Raw genomic sequence first — 21,611 nt, 5'->3', positions numbered from 1 at the left:
TGGGACCTGGTACGTGGAGTGACTGGTGGCCGGAGCAGTGGGGGAATCATGGCCCAGTGAGCGAGACGAGGAGAGAAAGGAGTTACGAGCAGGGTACTCCTTGCAGGAGTTGTGACTGGCAAACAGAGAAGTTGGGAGACTGTGGAGCTCCCAATACACCCCCTCTGGCTTCCCACTCCCCAGGCCACACAGGAGGCTGAATTGAAGCTCTGGCCCTCACGTCAGTGGGGGGCCTGGAATTAGAGGAGAGACAGTCGGGGCTACAGGCAAAGTGGAGGTCCCTGGGGGCACCACACGCTAAGTGGGAGAGCTCCTCGGTGCTCACACAGGATATAGGAACAAGGAGGTCCACCCACCCCCTGGGGGGCCCACTGAAACATCACAGCCTGCTAGTGGCCACTTTCTGGGCCAGCAGAGGGGGGTTCAGTTCCGGGTCACTTGGGCCCCAGACCCCACGGTCTGTGCCAGTGGGGAGATCGGGATTCCATGGCACTTGAAATGCATAATCTGCCAGTTGGCCACAGGTCTGGCAACAGGCGATATAACCATGGAATTGGGACTCTGCGGTATACCCAGGGTCCCCGGAAAAGAATGATGGCCAAACTAGCTGAAAAACAAAAGGGGCCAGCCTTGGGGGACATAAAGCTCGTAAGAAAGGCGCAAAAACACAGCCAACAACAAACGGCTGCCCAGATACACTCACCCCCCACCAGCCTCTCTAAGAGGAGGAGGAGGATCCACCCATAAGGAGGTCAGATCTGACGGCGATGTTGATGCAGTTGACAAAAGATATTATAGAAAGTGCCTCTGACCTAGCCAAATCAATCACGGACCTCAATAGAAATGTCCTGGCTATTGAAAGACAAAACCACAGTGGCAGAACAGGGGCAAGAACAAGATGAGCTCGCCAGGAGGGTGCAAGCACTCGAGCAGCAGATGGTCTGGGTCCAGTGCAAACAAGAGAATGCCGAAATTAGGTCAAGGCATAACAATATATACGCATCGGGGGGATTTCCAAATACGTACCAGAGGCAGGCCTGCAGCAATATCTGGTGGACTTGGTTTGCCATATCCTGGACCTAGCAGGGGGTAAAGAAATCCTCGTGGATCGCACCCACTCGTACCAGTTAAGCAAAAACCTCACCCTGGACGTGCTGACCAGGCTCCACCTATTTCAATTGAAAGAAGAAATCATGCGGGCAGCCTGGAAATTGGAACCAATCTGCTTTCATGCTGCGTCAATCTCACTTTATCAAGACCAAGCCTAAGCAACCCTATTGAAAAGAAAGCACTTAAGGGTCGCTACAGATTGACTAAGATCCAAAGAGGTGCGATATCGCTGGATGTTTGAGTGGGCTCCGATTTGAATGGAAGAGCCAGCGATACACAATCTCTAAGGAGGTAGAAATGGTGGAGCTAATGAGAGATGGAAACACAGGAACTAGTGACCAGAAAGAGTATCCGAAAGATGGCCTCTCTGAGGTGACACAGCCTGGAAAGGAGAAATGGAGGTCGAGGCGTCCTCGCCCAAAAGGATAGAGCAGGGAGGCTAAGAACTGACCCTGCTTGAGCAGACTACGTGGAGGACAGGGTCAAGGCAAGGTCTAAACAAACTCGGTCCTGTCTTTAGAGAAGAGAACTAAGGAGGTCGCTGAGAGTCTAGACCGTTCCTAATAAGGGGGTTAACATGGGGAAATCTGGCTGATGCAAGTTAATGTGAGGGGGAGAAGGAGGGGACAGGCGAGGGTGGGGGGGGTAATCGGACCCTACATATCCTGGGTGGGAACTAAGACCTGGTGAAATACTGCTGTACGCCAATAGTATATATTTTTCTTTTTTGTTGGTTTAATGGGGCAGTTGTTTAAAGTTGGGGAAAAGGGGGAGGGATGAGGGGACAAGCTATCAAAAGGTTGAGGAAGCGCATAATGCACTTTTACAGCACAAAGGAATGGAAGAGGTCCGAGAGTCAATAGGCCGAATGGTAAGGAATGCCGAGTATAGCTAACCTGACATTTATTACTTTGAATGCACAGCGGTTAAACTCTCCTATAAAAAGAAAGTCGATTATGAGGAGACTGTCAGAGTTGCAAGCCTCAGTGGTATGGGTGCAGGAGATGCACTTGCTGCTGGGCGCTTAACGTAGGTTAAAACATAGGGCCTTCCCCACGCAATATTTGGCTTCAAGTGATATGAATAGAAGGGGAGTGGGTATACTGTTTGCAAAGGGGGTACGGTTTGAGAACGTTTATACATCGGGATCCCGAGGGTCGTTATTTGGTTTTGGGGGGACTGATGGGTCAGCAAGTAACCTTGATTGCAGTTTAAGCTCCTAATGAGAAACAGTACCATTTCCTGACAAGTTTGTTAGCTACGGTTGCAGAGTGGTGTGCAAAACAAGCCTTAGTTGGAGGGGACTTCAATTGTGTGATGGACGCCTCAATGGACAAGACTCTCCCGCCAGCCCCAACAATAACAAATGTAGGCAGGCTTTAGCCCGTTTTCTCAGGGAATTGCATCTTATAGAGACTTGGCGGTTTTACCATTTACAGGATGAATCATACACACACTACTCGGCTGCACACAAGTGCTACTTGCGGATAGATTGGTCTTGTCTCTCGCCATTGATATGATATGGCATTTATAACGCGCCTATGCGCAAGTTTTTCAAGGTGCGACAAGGCAAGCGAGGGGGAACAAAGGGAGGAAAGACAACGATCCTACTAGGCCAGGTGTCATTCAGGTAGCGCAAATGCATGGGATGGGGGAAGGGACAGTGCAGTACATGGGAATAGAATAATAATAAGTAAAAGTAATGGCCAGCAGATGGCAAGTGCAAAGGTAAGTGCAAACATCAGGTGTCAAGTGCTGGTGGTGGGACTATAGCGATACAGAAACAGTCAGTGCGGGGGTTGCCAGGCAGGCAGTACAGGCATGTTTGACTGGTGGGGGAGGGACCTGGGCCCGAGATCAGAGGGTGTCCAGGTAACCATTGCAGTTCCGGTTACAGCCAGGAGGTCCGCAGGGGAGAGGAGGAGAAAAAGCAGAAGCAAAGAGGAAGGTTTTGAGGTGCTTCCAGAACTGGACATGGTTCTCCTCAAGTTTAAGGGAGGCAGGGAGGCTGTTCCAGAGGGAGGCTCCAGCTGAAGAAAGAGATCTACCACCAACCTGTTGCTTGGAGAAGCGACTGATCCTGAGGGAGTTGGAGGCGGATGAGTGTAGAGCTCGAGAAGGAAGATATTTAAAAAGATAGATTTGAAGGTATTGAGGTACCGTGCCCCATAAGGCCTTGTGGGCAGTGCATAGGGGTTTGAACGTAATGCTTGCAGCCACTGGGAGCCAGTGCAGAGATTTCAGTCCTGGGGAGATACGATCCCCGGGCTTGAGGCCAAGGACAAGTCTTGCAGACCTGTTCTGGATGAGTTGCAAAGGGCGGAGAGTAGAGGCAGGCAGATTTAGAAAGAGGCTGTTGCAGTAGTCCAGCCTAGAGAGAACTAGAGCTCTGGAGACAGTAAGCTTCTGGGAGAAGGAGAGGAAATGAAGAATACCTCTGAGGAGGTGCAGCTGGTAGTGTGACTTCTTAGAGACGTCCCAGATGTGAGGAGACTGTGGAGTCGAAGATGACCCGAGGTTTTTAGCCTTGCAGGTGGGAGCAGGAAGAGGGCCAAGAGAGTCCATCCAGAGAGCTACAGGAAAGAAGTGGGTGTGCAGATGAGGAGAATCTGTTTTACTGGCATTAAGGCAGAGGTCATTGGCGGCACACCACTCCTGGATAGCAGACAGTCAGAAATGAGGGATGGAGAAGAGGTGGCGAAGGTAGCCTGAAAATGAGCGGAATGTCATCCGCGTAGCACTGAGAGTTGGGGCAGAGAGCGGCAATGCGGTGGGCAAGGAGTGCCAGGTATTGGTTGAACAGTCAGGGAGAGCGGTTAGACCCCTGGGGGGGACACCACAGGTAGAGAAAAAGATGGCAGAGAGGAAGGACCCAAGTTGGACCCGGGAGGGTCGGTCAGAGAGGAAAGAAGTCAGCAACGCCAGGGCCTGACCGGTGATACCCAGGTTATCAGGGAGACAATTGAGCAGGATGGCATGGTTGACCGTGTCAAAAGCAGAAGAGAGATCAAGCAAGATGAGGACAAATGGGGTGTTAGAGTCAGGGTTGGAGAGCAGGTCTTCACGGATGTTCAGGAGAGCAGTTTCCTTGCTTCTGGCAGCTCAGAAGCCAGACTGATGGTAATGAAGACAACCAACCGATTCAGTGTGGAGATTAAGCTGGGAGATGGCTAGGTTCTCCAAGAGCTTGCCCAGGAAGGGAGTAATGGAGATTGGGCGATAGTTAGCCGGGCAGGAGGGGTCAGCAGAGGGTTTATTAAGAAGAGGGTGCACAATGGAGTGCTTCAGGGGGGATGGGAGGACTCCAGTGGTGAAGGAGTGGTTACAGAAGTCAGCCAGGGCAGGAGCCAGGGAGTCGATGTGGTCCTTGATGGTTTTGGAGGAACAGGGGTGAACCTGTTTTACGAGAATTTCATAGATCAGACTTGTCTAGAAACATTGGCCCTCATTACAATCTTGGCGGAGGACCATGGTGCTATTAGCACCATGGTCCATGCCGCTAAGGTTACGATTCCGCCATGGTGGATGGCGGAATTACCGCCCCATTCCAAGGTGAGTGGGGCGGTAATTCCCTCTACCATTTGCCCTTCCCCATTCCCATTTTTGCCCCCATAGGGCATAATGGGAATGGGGAAGGCGCTAATTACGGCACTGTAAATTACGGTGCCGTAATTAGCTCCAAAGTCCCTTTGCGGGTTGGATTTTTAACGCCTGCTAAAAGCAGACGTTAAACACCAACCCGCAAAGTGACACTTGTAATCAGGCGTTAAGGGTTAACGGCGCCGACAGCGCCGTTAAACCGTTAACGTCTGAGTTGTAATGAGGGCCATTGTCTGCAGAGAAGGAGGGAGGAGAGGTGGCTGCAGAAGGACTAGAGGAAGAGCAGGGAGTAGAGGGAGGGAGGGGAAAGGAGGAGAGTGGGGACAGGATGTCCTGAGTTTTAGAGATGAAGTGAGAAGCCAGTGCCATGCAGAGGGCATGTGAAGGGACAGGAGAGGTAGAGACCTCATCAGGATTGGCAAGTTCCTTGCAGATTTTAAAGAGTTAAGCTGAGTTGTTAGATGCAGCAAAAACGCAGGCTTGGATATGAGCGCTCTTCTTGGTGAGGACAGAGAGCCGGTAGTGCCTTTTGTAGCAGGCGGCAGGCCAGTTTGTCAGAGGATGTACATGAAGCACGCCATTTCCTCTCCGCCACCCTGCACTTGCGTTTAAGGGTGACGAGCTTTGAGTCGTACCAGGAGTTGCACTTGGCTTTGGGCTTCAGGCGGATTCTCATGACAGGGGCAAGAATATCAAGAGTATCAGATATAGCAGAGTGGAGCGTGGAAAGGGCTGTGTCCGGTTGAGAGTCAGCCTAAGGGGCGCTAGGGGGTGTGAGAAAGTGGCAGCAAAAGCCTCAACTGATAACGCGCTTCATGGGTCAGATGACCGAGAAGGTGGGTGGCAGTGATGGAAGTGGCTTGGCCTGTGGGGTAGAGAGGGTGAGATGGGAGGAAAGGAGAAAGTGATCACTCCAGGAGAGTTACTTTTCAACATTTACTTGCGACTTCTCTGTGCTCTTCTGTCGGCTATGGGCATATAGTTTACTGCTTCTAATGTATTCTTGTTGTTTTATGAAAGCGCTTTGGCATAAAGCGCTATATAAAAGTTAATACATACAAATACATATATTTTGCCAATTATGCCGACGACGCGCAGATTAGCAGGCTAACTGGTGAGTATTGTAAAGACCTGGAGCACATTAACTACATTTTTACAGAAATTCAGAATTGGATGGCTATGAATTCCTTGGCTCTTAATAATGCCAAAACTGAGTTGCTTGGTTTGGGAACTCAGTAACGGCTCAAGAAAATGATCATAACATATGAGAATTTTATGATCAGCCAACATACTATTCAAGTTTCAAAAACTGTTAAAACACTCAGCCTTTTTTGATCCTCAACTGTCTTTCAATCTGCAGACTAGTTATCAAAAATCCTCTTGCCATTTCTATATTCGGCTTCTTTGGCAGATACAGGCTTATCTGTCAAAAGAAAATCTTGCTTTCATTGCAGCAATTGTGAACTGTAAACTGGATTTTTGTAACAACCTTCTAATTGGTACGTCCAAGGCCAATCTTAAATCTTTGCAGGTGGTCCAGAATAGTGCTGTGCATGCTGTGCTTGGTCTCAAACGCAACATGCACGTTTCTGAGGGCAGACGCAGCCTGCACTGGCTGCCTGTTCAACAGCGGCTGAAGCACAAGGCCATTGTGTTCAAATGCCTTCGGGGCTATGCTCCATCATACCTTATTGCTAGGCTTTAAAAGAAACCCATTGGACGTTTATTACGATCCAGTTGTAACATTTTTGGTCCAACCCTTGTCCTCATTGAAGATAATTGGTGGTGCCAGTTTTAATCTGTGGGCTCCTGCTTTATGGAATTCAATGCCCAAACATCTGGCTAAAAGCATCTCACTAACTGCTTTTAAGAAACATTTAAAAACGTTCCTATTTGATGTAGGTCATGGGTAACCTCTTAAAACTGTTTGACATGTATCCCTACATTGCCATTTTTGTAATATCTACTCATATTTGCTGTTGTACTGTTGACTTGTAGGTGGCTTTTCTTGTCTGCGTATTTCGGATTATTTGTTTCTATGTTGTCTGTTTCTCATCTCTCTCTCTTGTGCGCCATGAGGCCTTCGGGTTAATGGCGCAATACAAGAACTGATAGATAGATGGATAGATATCTTGATCTCAGATACACTGATCCCACGGGTCACAGGGCTGGAAATAGGGGTGAGACACCTGTCAGACCACGTGCTGGTTTCCCTCAGGGTGAACCTGATGGTGCCGCTCCCACGTATTCGCAAACCATGGCGATTTGATGAGCTGATCCTAAGGGATCAAGTCCTTAGGTCACACATAGAAACAACCCTTAGAAACTACTTTAAAGAGAACAATACGCCAGGTTTAGATTGGGGCATAACATGGGACGCCAGTAAGGCAGTAAGAAGGGGAGAATGTATTGCACAAACTGCAAACCTCCTGAGGGAGAAAGAAAGCATAAGGCAGAAGTTGGAGGTGGAAGTGGGGATTGCTGAGGCACAACATACGGCAAAGGGATCACAAAAGGCCTGGCAGGAACTTAAAGCAAGGGCAAAATTGGAGGCGCATCTCGCAGATAAATCCGTGCAATCCTCCTGGAGGCTAATCGGTTCCTAGTGGTCCAAAAACTAGATTGGTCAACTTAATTTTGGGGGTGAATTGAAAAGAAGGGAAGCGGAAATAGCCGAAAGTATGCACTCATTTTTACAAGAAACCTAGTGGGAGAGAATTTAGAGATGGAGGCGCAGTGGGAATTCCTGGGGATGGTGGACCTGCCACAGATATAAGAGGCGGATAGGTAGGAGCTTGAAAATCCAATAACGGAGGAGGAGGTGTGGTGCTCCATAAGCTTCTTGAAAGGGAATAAATCCCCGGGCCCAGACAGGTTCGGAAATGCCTACTACAAGACGTTCAAAGCCATACTGGTGGGCCCCCTGACCAAACTTTTTAACCACATAAGGGACACGGGGCTAATCACTAGGGATATGGGCTGCTCCACCACAGTTTTATTGTTAAAGTCGTGTAATGACTCGACAGAATGCGCAAGATATCGTTCCATTTTATTACTTAATAGAGATGCAAAACTGTACACAAAGATACTTGCACAGAGATTGGCCGGTGTTCTACCGGGGATTGTTCAACTGGACCAGACTGGGTTTGTGATGGGACGCCACACAAATGATAATATTATAGCTATAAACGTCATTGAATGGGGCCGAAAGACAGGACAACGCATGTATGTACTGGCCTTGGACGCCACTAGGGCTTAACAGCCTAGATTGGAACTTCTTACAGCTAACAATGGAAAGGTTTGGGTGCGGGATGTTTTTTCTCTCACATGGTTTTAGCCAATTATGGTAACCTGACTACTAGATTATTGGTTAACGCGCAGCTCACAAACACCATTCCTATATACAAGGGGACCCGTCAGGGATGCCCATTATCCCTGCTAATATTTGCCATGGCCATGGAGCCATTGGCATGGGCGATCAGGGCGGATCAAAGGGTTCGAGGGATATCCACGGTAGCCACTGGCACACAAAGTTGCTTTATATGCAGACAATATTCTATTGTTTTTAAAGGACACGGCACGGTCCCTCCCAAGGGTCATCACATTGCTGAATAGCTTTGCGAGGGTCTCAGGGTTTCATATTAACTAGGCTAAATCCAAAGCACTTAACATCACGGAAGACCCAGAGCAGGTAAGGGAGTGGGGTAAAAGCTATCCATTAAAATGGGAACAGAAATCAATGGAATATTTGTGGGTGAACCTGACACCTACATATGAAAGGTTATATGGGGCTAACATTCCGGGATTATTAAAAGCTTTGATCGAGGACCTCAAAAGGTGGGACATGAAGGAGTTGCCTTGGTTTGCACGGATAACGGCTACAAAAATGTCCCTACTACCAAGGTTTCTGGATATGGTGGGCGCACTCCCAATTCTGATCCCAAACCTAGCGATCAAAAATGTGCAGAGGGAAATGTTGTCCCTTATCTGGAAGGGCAAGAGGCCCAGGGTTCCTAGAAAGGTCTTGTTCTGACCCCAGGCGCTGGGTGGACTGGGGGTCCCGGATGTTCTTTGATACCTGCTGGCTGCACAGTTGGCCCTGATGCTCCAATGGGCTCCGAGGGAGAATTCAAATGGGTGGTCAAATGTAGAAAGAGACATGACAAAAGTACCTCTGGAGAGCTTAGGCTTCCTGACACCAAAACAAAGGGGAAGAGAGGGCACGCTGTTAGAAACAACAAAAGCCACCCTCTGGTATTGGGACAAAGCGTTGCAGGGGAAGAAAATAAAACTGGGGAAAGGCCCACTCACGCCAATGGCTTATAACCCAGACTTTACTCCTGGAATGCAGGCCAGTTTCTGGACGCATTGGGGGGCTGGGCAACCCCTGACTCTGGATGACTTTTACTTGGAAGGGAAGCCTCTGACGTTTGAAGAATGTAAAAACAAATTTCAGATACCTAAACGCGAATGCTTTCGATACACCCAGGTAAGACATTGGATGTCAAATACAAAAGTAAAAGAGAGGGCTAATAGAAACCCAATTCGCCAGACTCCCCTAACAACTACAGGCCCATTACAACAGTGCCATTTCTGCTGAAAATCCTGGATAAGGCTGCCTATCTACAGATACAAGCCTACCTCAAATCCCATAACATCCTAGGCAAGAGACAGTCCGGTTTTCGCCCACGCCACGGCACAGAGTCTGCGCTACTCGACCTGAAAAACCAACTCCTAAAAAATATGGATAAAGGCAAATGTGCCATCCTCTTACTCCTTGACCTGTCGGCTGCGTTCGACCTAGTCAACCACAAAACTCTAAAGACACACCTCACCAATACAGCTCACTTCGAGGGGATTGGGTCCTCCGACGTATTCCATATCTATGACATGTAATCACCACAGCTGTGCTGCTTCGGAAACCTTTTTCGGCGTCTGCGTCCTGCGTCGATGACGTCGATGCGCCGTCGTCGAGGGCCTCGTCCGACGTCATCCGATGTGATAAGTAGGACGCACGACGCCCGTAGCCTCAGTTCCGTTTTTTCCGCGAACGTGTTGCTTCGTGATTCTCGGTTCACGCTTCGACTCTTTGGAGTTCTGTTCTTCTCGGTTCTTCGAACCGGTTCGTTTTGTGCAAATCCTTCGTGTGAGGATGTCTTCTACTTCGTCTTCGACCCCGCGTCCGGGCTTCAAGAAGTGCGGGGAGTGTGGGTCCAAGATGTCGGTGACGGACTCGCACGACGCCTGCCTCTGGTGCCTCGGGGAGGCCCACGACACGGATGACTGTATCGACTGCCAGTCGCTCACGTCCAAAGCCTTACGCGAACGTAAGAAGATGTTGTCGGTAGGTCGGGTGTCCAAGCCCAGGAAGTCGAAGTCTGCGGGGCTTTCGACGGATGATTCGAGGGGTGACTCTCCGCGTCATCGTCGGAAGTCTCATGGGTCTCCTTCTAGGAGTCGGTCTCGCCACACCTCTGCCTCTTCGAGGCGTTCTCGGAAGCGCCGACACCGTGCGACGCCGGATGAATGGGCTTCCTTCGGGAAGAAAATGCTGGCGATTCTTGAGTCGCAGGGTACTAAGCCGTCCGCGCCCCCGAGTGGGGTCGGTCGTGTGAGGTCAAGAGACACTGCTCGCATGAGTGGTCGGCACGAGTCGCGGGAGAGGTCCCGTTCGGACAAGGAGACTCGTTCTCGCCGTACCCGTTCCAGGTCCCGGTCCTCGACGCGTTCGAGACCGTGTGCACCTGTGAAGTCTTCGAGGAAGACATCGACGTCTGAGGCGTCGAGGGCGTCGACAGGCTTTCTCGAGGCTCCGGCTTCGAGGAAGTCGTCGAGGCCGTCGACGCTCGGGTCGTCGAGGGACACGCTCGGGGCTCCGGCCTCGAGGGCTGTGTCGACGCCGCCGATTCTGGAGGCGCTGCATCTGACGTTGACGCCGATTTCCTCGACGTCAACGCCGATCCTCTCGGCGCCGGTGCCGGTTCTCTCGACGCTGGCGCCGATTCGCTCGATGCCATCGACGCCTTTCGTGACGGAGGTACCCCGGGGCACGGGTGGACCCCCTAGGAAGGCTCTGGTTAAGAGCATGCACTCTAGGGTGCCTTCTTTTCGCCGCCTGGACTATATTTCAGAGGCGGATGAGGATTCTGATGGCCTGGTTCCTAGTCAGGTTCCGGATGACATTGTCTCAGGCCATAGTCAGTTTGACGAGTTGAGACAGTCACTGCATGATGCCAGTGGTCTGGACACCTCTCCGGAGGTGGAGTTTTGTAGGCCTGAGCCTGGCTCTCATGCTGATTCCTTGTACCGACGCCTTATGGCTAGGGTTTCGGAGTACTTGGGATGGTCTGCTCCCCCAGGGGAGTTTGTGCAGGATGATCTGACGGACATCCTTGATGTTGGTCCCCCAACTGACCCGGTTCTGCCGTTCCATATGGCTTTACAGAGAAGGGTGGCGGCGGCTTGGACTGCTCCGGAGGGTCTCCCGGCGGTGGGCAGATCCTTGTCGCGAAAATACCGTCCAGCCAGTGGCGACCCCTGCTACTTGACCAGGCACCCCACTCCGGAGAGTTTGGTGGTGCAGGCGGCCACGGCCCCGGCGAAGCGGGCGTCGTACCCTACCATCCCTCCTGATAGGGACGACAAACGTTTTGATGGCTGGGCGAAGAAAGTGTTTTCTTCTGGTGGTATGGCGCTTCAGGCGGCCAACTCCATTTGTGCCTCGTCATGTTTCACGCACACTCTGTGGAACTGTGTTGCGTTAGCGGCTGAACATATTCCCGAAGGGGACGAACGGGATGTTTTCCTTGCTATGGTCCAGGATGGTAAGGATGCCATGTGTGGGTCCGTTCAGTCGGGTTTGGACTTAGCTGAATGCGTCAGTAGGTCCATGGCGGCGAGCACCGTGATACGCAGGTTTGCGTGGTTGCGGAAGTCGGGGTTTGCTCCTGATGTGCAGTCCCGGCTCCTCAACATGCCCTTTGACGGTGAACACCTTTTTGGCAGCAAGGCTGACGAGAGCCTTGAGAGGTTGCAGACCTCAAAAGCTGCAGCGAAGTCGTTGGGCGCTGCAGTTCGCCAACCTCCGCCTTTTCGTCCTAGGGGACAGCAGTGGAGGGGTGGTTCCTTTCGCTATTACTCATCCTTCAGTAAAGCGAGAGGAGCTGGCAGTCAAAGAGGCCAACGCAGGGGTACCAGAGGTGGACGACAGGGTACCCGTGGTGCCAAGGCCGCTCGGGCAGTTGCCTCTTTGCCCTCAGGTAACGCCGCAGCCGCTCCCACTCAGTCGTGAGGCCATGTCCCATGGTTCGCCGGTTGGGGGAAGGCTGGCGCAGCATCTTGTAGAGTGGCAAGCCATTACTTCAGATGTGTGGGTTCTGGAGATCATAACCCACGGCTACTGTCTTCCCTTTCGGCACAGGCCTTGCGACAATCCACCGCGGAACCTCTCTTTGCAGGGTCCGGATCCGCTCCTTGCGCAGGAAATTCAAGCCCTGCTGGAGAAAGGCGCCATAGAACTGGTGCCTGTGGCGGAGAGGAACAAGGGATGGTATTCCCCTTATTTTTTGATTTCGAAGAAAGACGGGGGATTGAGACCCATCATGGACTTGCGCGGTTTGAACAAACTCCTCAGGAAGGACAAGTTCAAGATGGTTACTCTCTCTCAAGTCCTCCAGGCCCTTCAGCTTCAGGACTGGTTGGTGTCACTCGACCTCAAGGATGCTTACTTCCATGTGCCGATCCATCCCAAGCACAAGAAGTACCTGAGGTTCGCGGTTGGCGACTCGCACTTTCAGTTTCGGGTCCTGCCGTTCGGATTGACCTCCGCCCGAGGGTTTTCACCAAGCTCATGGTGGTGGTGGCAGCGCATCTCAGGCAAGGGGGGATTCACGTCTACCCCTACCTGGACGATTGGTTGATCAGGGGGAGCTCTCCCGAGCAAGTCCTGGATCATCTATCGGTCACCTGTCGCTCCCTTCACAGGCTGGGCTTCTCCCTCAATTTAAAGAAGTCCCATTTGACGCCAACACAGCGGCTCCAGTACATCGGAGCAGTGCTCGACACTTCCCTGGGGCAGTGTTTTCCTCCCCAGGTGAGGGCTCTTCACATTCAGCAGATGGTGCACAAGTTTCAGCATGCCCAGACGCTCCCAGCGTTCGAGTTCTTGAGGTTGCTCGGCCTCATGGCATCCTGCATTCTTCTGGTGCCAGAGGCTCGCCTGCGGATGTCGGACTCGATTCAGGTGCCGTCCTCGGTCGCCCGGGACCTTCTGTGGTGGGCCGTCGAAGGCAACTTGATGAAGGGGGCTCCATTTTGGCTTCCCTGGCCGGAGGTGACGATCGTGACGGATGCATCCCTCACGGGATGGGGAGCTCATGCCAACGGGCTGACAGTCAGCGGTCGTTGGAGTCCAGACTCCATATCAATCTGTTGGAGCTGAGGGCCGTCAGGCTAGCCCTGAAGGCTTTTCTGCCGTCTGTGCGAGGGAAGAATGTCCTGATCCTGACGGACAACACAGTGGCCATGCACTACCTCAACAAAAAGGGGGGGGCGGGGTCACTTCCTCTGTGCAGGGAGGCGATGCAGCTCGAGTTCTGGGCCATCCAGCAGGAAGTTTCGATCTCGGCAGTTCATCTGGCCGGAGCCGAAAACGTGACGGCGGACGCTCTGAGCAGGCAGAGCGCGATCTCTCACGAGTGGGAGTTGGCTCAGGAGATTCTCCTGGAGATCTTTGCCCTTTGGGGGACCCCTCAAGTTGATCTCTTCGCCTCCAGTGTCAACCGGAAGTGCGAAAGGTTTTGCTCGCGGGAATTTCCTCCAAAATGAGCCTTAGGAGACGCGTTCGTGGTGGAGTGGTCCTTCCCGCTGCTGTACGCGTTTCCTCCAGTCCCCGTCATCCCGCAAGTGCTGCGGAGGTTACGGAAATTCGGTTCCCGGATGATCCTCATTGCCCCGGCGTGGGCTCGGAGGACGTGGTACCCGGACCATCTCGACTTATCCATCTGCCCTCCACGTCGTCTTCCCTACCGAGACGATCTGCTCTCACGGGAGGGGGGTCAGGTTCTCCATCCAGAGGTCAGATCCCTCAACCTTCACGCTTGGCTTCTGAAAGGTTGAGGTATAAGGATTGGGACCTCCCTGAGGACGTGATGGAGGTGTTGCTTTCGGCCCGAAGGCCAGCAACAAAGTCTCTGTACCGTTGCCGTTGGCGTAAGTTCTGCGACTGGTGCAGAGTTCAGAATGTGGATCCTTTTGCATGTGACATCCCCACGGTTCTGTCCTTTTTACTTTCTTTGGCCCACAGGGGCTTGCAAGTGGGTACCGTTAAGGGTTACCTGGCGGCGCTGTCCATCTTTAAGCGCTCGTCTGAAGAGTGTTCTTACTTTAAAATCCCTTTGATTTCACAGTTCCTGAAAGGGCTCACTAATGTGTTCCCTCCGTCACCTTTCCTGGTGCCCGGTTGGGATTTAAACCTTGTTCTTAAGTTTCTTATGGGTGCTCCGTTTGAGCCTTTACATTCTTGCCCTTTGAGGCTGTTAACTCTGAAAACTGTGTTTTTAGTTGCGGTTACTTCCGCTCGCAGAGTGAGTGAGTTACAGGCACTTTCAGTTAAGCCTCCCTTCACTGTATTTCACAAGGACAGGGTTGTCCTTAGAGTTCGTCCTTCTTTTCTTCCGGAGGTAGTGACGGAATTTCATTTGGCCCAGAAGGTTGTTCTTCCGGCATTCTATCCTCCTCCGCATCCTGGTAAGGAAGAGGAGAGGCTCCATAGGCTTGATCCTAGGAGAGCTTTAAGCTTTCATGTTTCACGCATGTCCCGGGTCAGAGTGGATGATCAACTCTTTATTGGTTACGCTGGAAAGCGTTTGGGGCAAGCTGTGACGAAACAGACTTTGTCTCGCTGGATTATTTTGGCCATCTCGGAGTGCTACCGCTTGGCGGGTAAGGACCCACCGGCTGGCTTGCGGGCCCATTCTACCAGGGGTATGGCTCGTCTACTGCCCTGCAGAGGGGTGTTCCTATTCGCAACATCTGTGATGCAGCCACCTGGGCTTCAGTACATACATTTGTACGTCACTATTCCCTCGATTCCATCCGAGCACAGGATCTGGCCTTTGGCAAGGCGGTCCTTTGCTCTGCTATTTGATTGGCTATTCTAAATCTTGATTCTAAATTCTTTGCCTCCTCCTTGCTCTGGTACTGCTTTGGGAGTCTGTCATAGATATGGAATACGTCGGAGGACCCAATCCCCTCGAAGAACAAGTTACTTTCTTACCTGGTAACGTTCTTTCGATGGGATGGTCCGACGACGTATTCCATATCGCTCCCGCCCTGCCTTCCCCGCTGCAGAATTTCTTTTGCGATTGCAGCTTACGTTCCGCAAGGCTTTGTGTCTGACTGGCAGTTGGCTAGTGTCACACGTTCTGGGGGAAAAATCTACAACTGAGGCTACGGGCGTCGTGCGTCCTACTTATCACATCGGATGACGTCGGAGGAGGCCCTCGACGACGGCGCATCGACGTCATCGACGCAGGACACAGACGCCGAAAAAAGTTTCCGAAGCAGCACAGCTTTGGTGATTACATGTCATAGATATGGAATACGTCGTCGGACCATCCCATCGAAAGAACGTTACCAGGTAAGAAAGTAACTTGTTCTTCTCTACCGAAGCCACAACATGGATCTCATCCTTCCTGGAAGGCAGAGCTATGCAAGTCTACTCAGACCAAGCATCAGCCACCCCCTCCCCCATCAACTGCGGAGTACCACAAGGCTCCTGCACCTCCCCCAACATAACCTATTTACACTCCCTCTATTCAACGACTTAGAAGAACTCGGCATAACGTTCACCAATTATGCCGACAGCACTCAAATTCTTCTCCCTCTAACTGACGATTACAACCAAGATCTAAAAGCCCTACAACACACATATGCCATCATCCAGGCCTGGATGGCAGCCAATGGCCTCTGTCTCAATGGAGACAAGACAGAGATCCTACTGGTGGGCCCCAAAGAATCCCTTAGCAAACTTGACGGCAAATATAGCACCTTCCTAATTGAGAACTCGATCATCCCGGTCTCTTCTGCTGTAAAAACTCTGGGCGTCTATCTAGATTCCACACTCTCCATGGATAGACATGTCAGCTACATCTCATCCTCAGCAGCCTTAACAACCAAAATAATGAATGCAGTAAAACCTCACCTATCCACTACAAACAGCCTCAACATAGCCAGGGCCACCATAGGTGCCAAATTGGACTATTGCAGCGTCCTCCTAATAGGCACCTCTGCTAAAAACATTAATAGACTCCAAATCACTCAGAACAACGCCTTGAGAGCTGCCCTCAATATTCTGAAGAGGGAACAGATCTCCATACCAAGACAAAATGCCCACTGGCTCGCAGTCAAAGAGTGCATCCAGTTCAAGACCCTAACCATTACCCACAGATGCATATCCCATTCTGCCCCTAGCTACCTCACTGATCTGATACGACCAGTGCAAACAATCAGGCCCAAAAGGGACCTGTACGCAAATCAACTTTTAGTCCCTAACTTCAACAGAGTAAAAGCTGGCGGCTCGAGCTTCGAAGTCCTAGCACCAAAAGCATGGAACTCCCTACCACCCAAACTGAGAGCGGACACATCCCTCAGTGCCTTTAGAAAAGCTCTGAAAACCACCTTGTTTAAGTGAACTCTACTGCAATGCAAATAATTTCTGTATACTGCTATACCAAACTGCACTGCCCCATGTAACCTCGTACCTTCAACCATGTCTGTAACCATGTCCACTGCCTTTCATGTTATTCGCCTGTGTTAAGTAAACCTTCTTGTAACAGCGCCACGATGCCCGTGGGCAGCTGTGCGCGCTAAAAATGCAAATAAATAAATAAACTCACGGTTAAAGAGGGGGTAATAAAAAAAAAGGGGTGTCAAGGCTGATTGATTGATAGACGGGTCAAACCCGGAAGAGGTCCTACCTTATATGTTAAAATGGAAGCTAGACTTTTGGAGAACCTATTACAAGTGGATATGTGGGGCCAGATCTGGCATTGGGCAATGAAAAGCTCGAAGTTTATGCCAAATAAAGAAGCAGCATATAAACTGTTGGAGGTGGTACAACGCATGCATTCCATTAACCTGGACTACCCCTCAACATCTTGGTGGGGTTGTGAGCAGTTTGCGGACTTGATACATATGTGGTGAGCATGCCCTTTAGCGGAGGTATACTGGAAAGAAATGTTAAGCCATAACAAGGAAGTGACTTGGCCCTTAATCCAGCGGTGGTGTTTCTGGGGGCTACAGCGGAGGGAGTCTATGCCACCACCGGAAGCAGCGCTACTCATCACCCCTATGCCGCGTGCGGCCAGGATAATTCTAGCACAGACATGTAAGAATGAGCAAGGGCCGGTGGTAGCCATGTGGTGGGTGAGGTTATGGGGAGTGATTGCTATGGAGAAGGTGACGGTTCTGGTGAATGGAGCTTACCTAAAGTTTCTGGCTATCTAGCTTCCCTTTCATGAGTTTATGGGAGACAGGGAGCAACTGTACTTCAAGAAAACTGTGCTTTGTAATGTTTCTATTCTCTGACAATAAATTTGGCCCAGGAATGGTGGCCCTGATTGACAAGAACAATGAAAGTGCACTAGCAGAGGAAGGCGTTTTACCTCCACCTTGAATTAGAGTGTTAAAAGGAGGGGGAGGGGGAGTTGAGGGGAGTTATATAAAATGTTATGAGCACATGGGCACCAAAGCCAGTCAGTGCAAGAACTGATGGTGGAAATTAGCAAATTTGTGTGTGACAATGTATGTTCCGGAACTTTATCTGTGGCTTATTTCTAATAAATAAAGTTTGTAAAAATAAAAAAAAGACTTATTTTAAAAATGTAACTGATAAACTTCAGAGATGTCGCAGCGAGTTGCTGCGTCCTGCAAAGCATATTGATTACATTGTGGTCCCTTTAATGCTTTGTAATGTTATTTTGTTTCACCTATTCCATGTTTCGCTAAGCAGCTAAAGTTTATGAACAAAAACATACACCATGCATATAGTAAAAGGGTCTGTTATTCAGTGACAAAGTACATTTTCCAGATGTTTTACTTTCATTGTTGCATGTGTTTCTGAGATAAATACATCAAGGTTGTTGATCTAATGCTTTGCAATTTGCTGACAGTATCGCAAATTATCAAAACAATAACTTAGCTTAAATGGAAAAAAGATATTGTTCATCTATAACTATTACTATAAAACAATACATGTTCTCTTCTCATACATCCTCCTCCAGGCCGGTTGCATTAGAAGAATAGTATGTTGTTGAAGTTCCAGGCTCTGCCGATATAGCAGTAATTGTATATAGCAGTAATTTTAATGATCAAGATGTAAAGGCAAAATTAAAAATAAAACCATTACATGCAAAGGATGGTCGATATTGACAAAGAAGCCTACATGCAAATTTGTATAAAAAACGAATATTATATGTAACAATAATTAATATGTTTTAAGTTGAACTTGAAAATTTCAATTCTAAAAAATGACTTGAAAGGTGAGTGAGGTTGCTATTGACTCGGAAATGGTGGTCAATGTAGCATCACAGTCCTTTTAATCAATGTATATATTCATACTATTATTCAATAGAAAATGTGCATTAGTATTATAATTTAGCCCACATCAAAAACGATTTAAAAAGTTTGTGTTGAAGTCACTTGGCCTTACCATTAGGATGTTGGACTTGTTTGTGGTTTCCTCCATGGTAATGGTCTGTACTTCCATCAGTGCTCTCTACGTAAAGACCAACATGGTATTTTGAAAGAAATGCCCTATTTTTAAAGAACGCAATGTGACTGTGTGTTTGAAAAGGCATCCCATTGCATTGAACTATTTGAGTATCCCTAAAGTAGGGATACATAAAGTTATCTAAAGTTAAACATTTATAAACCACAGTGCATCGTGTCACGAAGGAAACTTGTGTAGTAAAATATCAATGGAACTATTCCACAAAAACTGAAAACCATTCATTAGGTTATCTGTGTACAGGCTAGTTCAATATATTCAGTAGTCATTTATAAGACGTATTTTACAGGCAAATTTAGAAAATGGTAAAAATTCAGCATCCACTGCTCACCTGGGTCAGTGTGTGCTGAAATTCAGTTGGAACTGCATTTATTTATTTATTTGTATAGCGCACCAAACCCGTAGGCATCACAGGCATTCATAAGTTACAATGGGAACAAGGATGAAATGCAGTTTAGTTACAGAATAACAAATGAGTATTTCCTGGCAATATGCTCTAAGGGGATGTGGTGATAATTAGTTGTCTAGTGAGAACAGCCGTGTTTGTAGTTTTTTTTCGGAAGGACCAGTAGGAGGCATCCGCTCTAAAATGGGCAGGTAAGGCATTCCAGTGTTTAGATACGACTAGAGGGAAGCTGCGCCCTCCAGATGTTTGTATTTGGGTGTTGGGAGTATGGTGGATTGGGAGGTCCTGGTTGGTCTGTTCGCTTGGGTTTTTTTAATTTCTTGGTGAGGTATTTGGGGGCAGTATTGGCTAAGCATTTATGTATGATATTGAGGCCTTTGAAGTGGATTCTCTTGTGGATAGGGAGCCAGTGGGCATTCCTTCTGGCGGCAGAGAAGTGGTATTTTTTTGGGCTATTCAGTGATGCTCTAAGAGCATTATTTAAGTTACTGGAGGAGGTTCCTGCAAAGAGGGCATTGCAATAGTCAAGTCTTGATAGGATGAGGGCCCTGGCTAGGGTAAGACAGCTGTCCCTGGACAGGAAGCTTCTGCTGGCAATTAATTTCATGGTGTAGGCTGAGGAGGATGCTATTGCGTTGGCCTCCTTTAGAGTAAGGGAGGCATCTAGATAAATTCCCTGGGTTTTTAATGTTTTGGAGATTGGGATGCAGTTTCCGTCCAATGGCGAAGGAGGTGTAAGATTTGTCAAGTTTATTTGGTCAGTTGTGGGAGCCAATGAGCAAGAGCTCTGTTTTATCATCATTAAGGCACAGAGAGTGCGTGGCCATCCAAGCCTGGATGCTTTGGTAAACTGAGTTCAAGGCACTAGAGTTGGTATCATAGTTGCCGGTGATGGTGATGAGGATTTGGGCATCATCTGTATAATTTGTGTAGAAGATACCCAGGGAGTAAAGGCAGTCGAAAAGGGGCTTAGTGAAAATATTGTAAAGCGTGGGAGGGGCACAAGAACCTTGGGGAACACCTGTGATGACTGGAGCAGGGTCTGCTGATGTTGATGATGATGGTGAGAAGAGACTCATGGTTCTGTTGGATAGAAATGATTCAAACGAGATAATCGCCTTGGGCGAGAAGTGAGCTGCTGAGGCCAAGTGATGGCACAGTGTTTTGTGGTCCACCAGATCGAAGGCGGCAGAGAGGTCAAGAAGAAGGGCAAGTTTTCCATTGTCAATGCAGTCGTCCATTTGTAGGGCTGATTCTCTTCGGTGGCCTGGATGGAATCCAGATTGGCGCAGGCTAATGAGTTTGTTGGTTTCTAAATGTTTTTGGATATGCACGTATGCTACTCTATCTAGAATTTTCAAGATAAAGGGGACAGTTGTGATAGGTCGATAGTTTGTTGGGATGCTAGGGTCAGTTTTTTTTAGGTGGGAGAGGATCCAAGCCTCTATGAGGTTAGTGGGGACCGTGCTCGTGGCAAAAGAAGAGTTTACAATGGCCATGATACACGGGGCTAACTCAGTGGCGCAGTCTTTGATTACCACGGCTAGACATATATCCCCATGGCATCTGGTTGGTTTTAGACAGCTATTGATATTCTTCACTTCCAGAGCAGAGACCTAAGTGAAGTCAAATGGTTGGATAATGTAGTTCTGAGGCGCTTGTGTGGGGGGTAGTGGCAGGTCCAATAGCATACGTTTGTCTTTTTTAGATTGGATTTTGATTGGATTGACGCTAATTTGCCCAGGAGCGTATTTTGGATGCTAGTGCACCAAGAATGGTCCTTAAGACTGTTGGTTGAAGGGGCGATTGGTGTTTCTAGTTCGCACAGTATGGCAAAATGCTAACTTGAGCTTGATTTAGAGTTATCAATTCTATCGTTCTAGTGGTCTTTTTTTGCTTTGCAAATGGCTATTTTGTATGATTTGGATAGGGAGGTGAATAAGGCTTTGTTGGCGTCTGATGGATCCTTTCTCCAGGATGTTTCGGCTCTTCCCTTAGTGGAGCGTAGGGTTTTCAAATTTGCAGTAAACCAGGAGTTTAGATGAGCTTGTGGTTTGGGCTTGCGATTAGCTAGTGGGGCAGTTTTGTCAATGGCTGGAGGAGTATTTGATTGTAGAGGGTGACCAAGTCTGTGGGGTCGTGGGAAAGGGGTTTGGGAGTGGTGAGGGATTCCAATAGGGGGAGTATAATGGCATGGGTAATGTTGCGAGTCTTTATAGTTGGGGCGGCTGGGTGGAGTAGGGGAATTTGTATACAGGGATTGTGCACAGGGATGCTAAAGGAGATAATGTAACGATCTGACCAAGGACATGCATGGTTGGTTAGTATCTTGATATTGCTGTTGCACTCAGCAAGACGATCAAGTGTTCAACCTTTGGTGTGCGCGGGTTTGCGGATGCATTGGTTTAAACCCAGGGTGCTTAGGGACTTTGCCAGCGATAATGCATGTGGGTCTGCAGTGTCCTTAAGACCGAGATTGAAGTCACCAAGGATTGCTGTTCTAGATGCAGGTTTGGTTTCTCACGATAGGAGGGATACTACGTCTTCCTCAAAGGAAGGAGCAGGTCCTGGCTGTCTGTAAATAAGGTGTAGGTTCAGTATAGCTTTGAGGGAGACGGTTAGTTTAATGGATACCGATTCCCCTGATTGGATGGCTAGGTTGCATTTCTTTATTTGAATGACTAGTGGTTCCTTTGCAATGAATGC

General features: G+C 49.2%; 1 protein-coding gene across 2 annotated transcripts in view; it reads left to right on the top strand.

The window, feature by feature from the left end:
• The window catches only part of MCUR1 (mitochondrial calcium uniporter regulator 1), a 595,058-nt gene that overhangs the window by 302,333 nt on the left and 271,114 nt on the right, over positions 1-21,611 (top strand). The gene's annotated exons all lie outside the window — the stretch shown is intronic.

The sequence above is a fragment of the Ambystoma mexicanum genome, chromosome 5p, assembly GCF_040938575.1.
Source record: "Ambystoma mexicanum isolate Mex_15411 chromosome 5p, UKY_AmexF1_1, whole genome shotgun sequence".
NCBI classification, from domain to species: Eukaryota; Metazoa; Chordata; class Amphibia; order Caudata; family Ambystomatidae; genus Ambystoma; species Ambystoma mexicanum.
The sequence above is the reverse complement of the archived record's forward strand: the minus strand, read 5'-3'. Positions and strand labels throughout refer to the sequence as shown.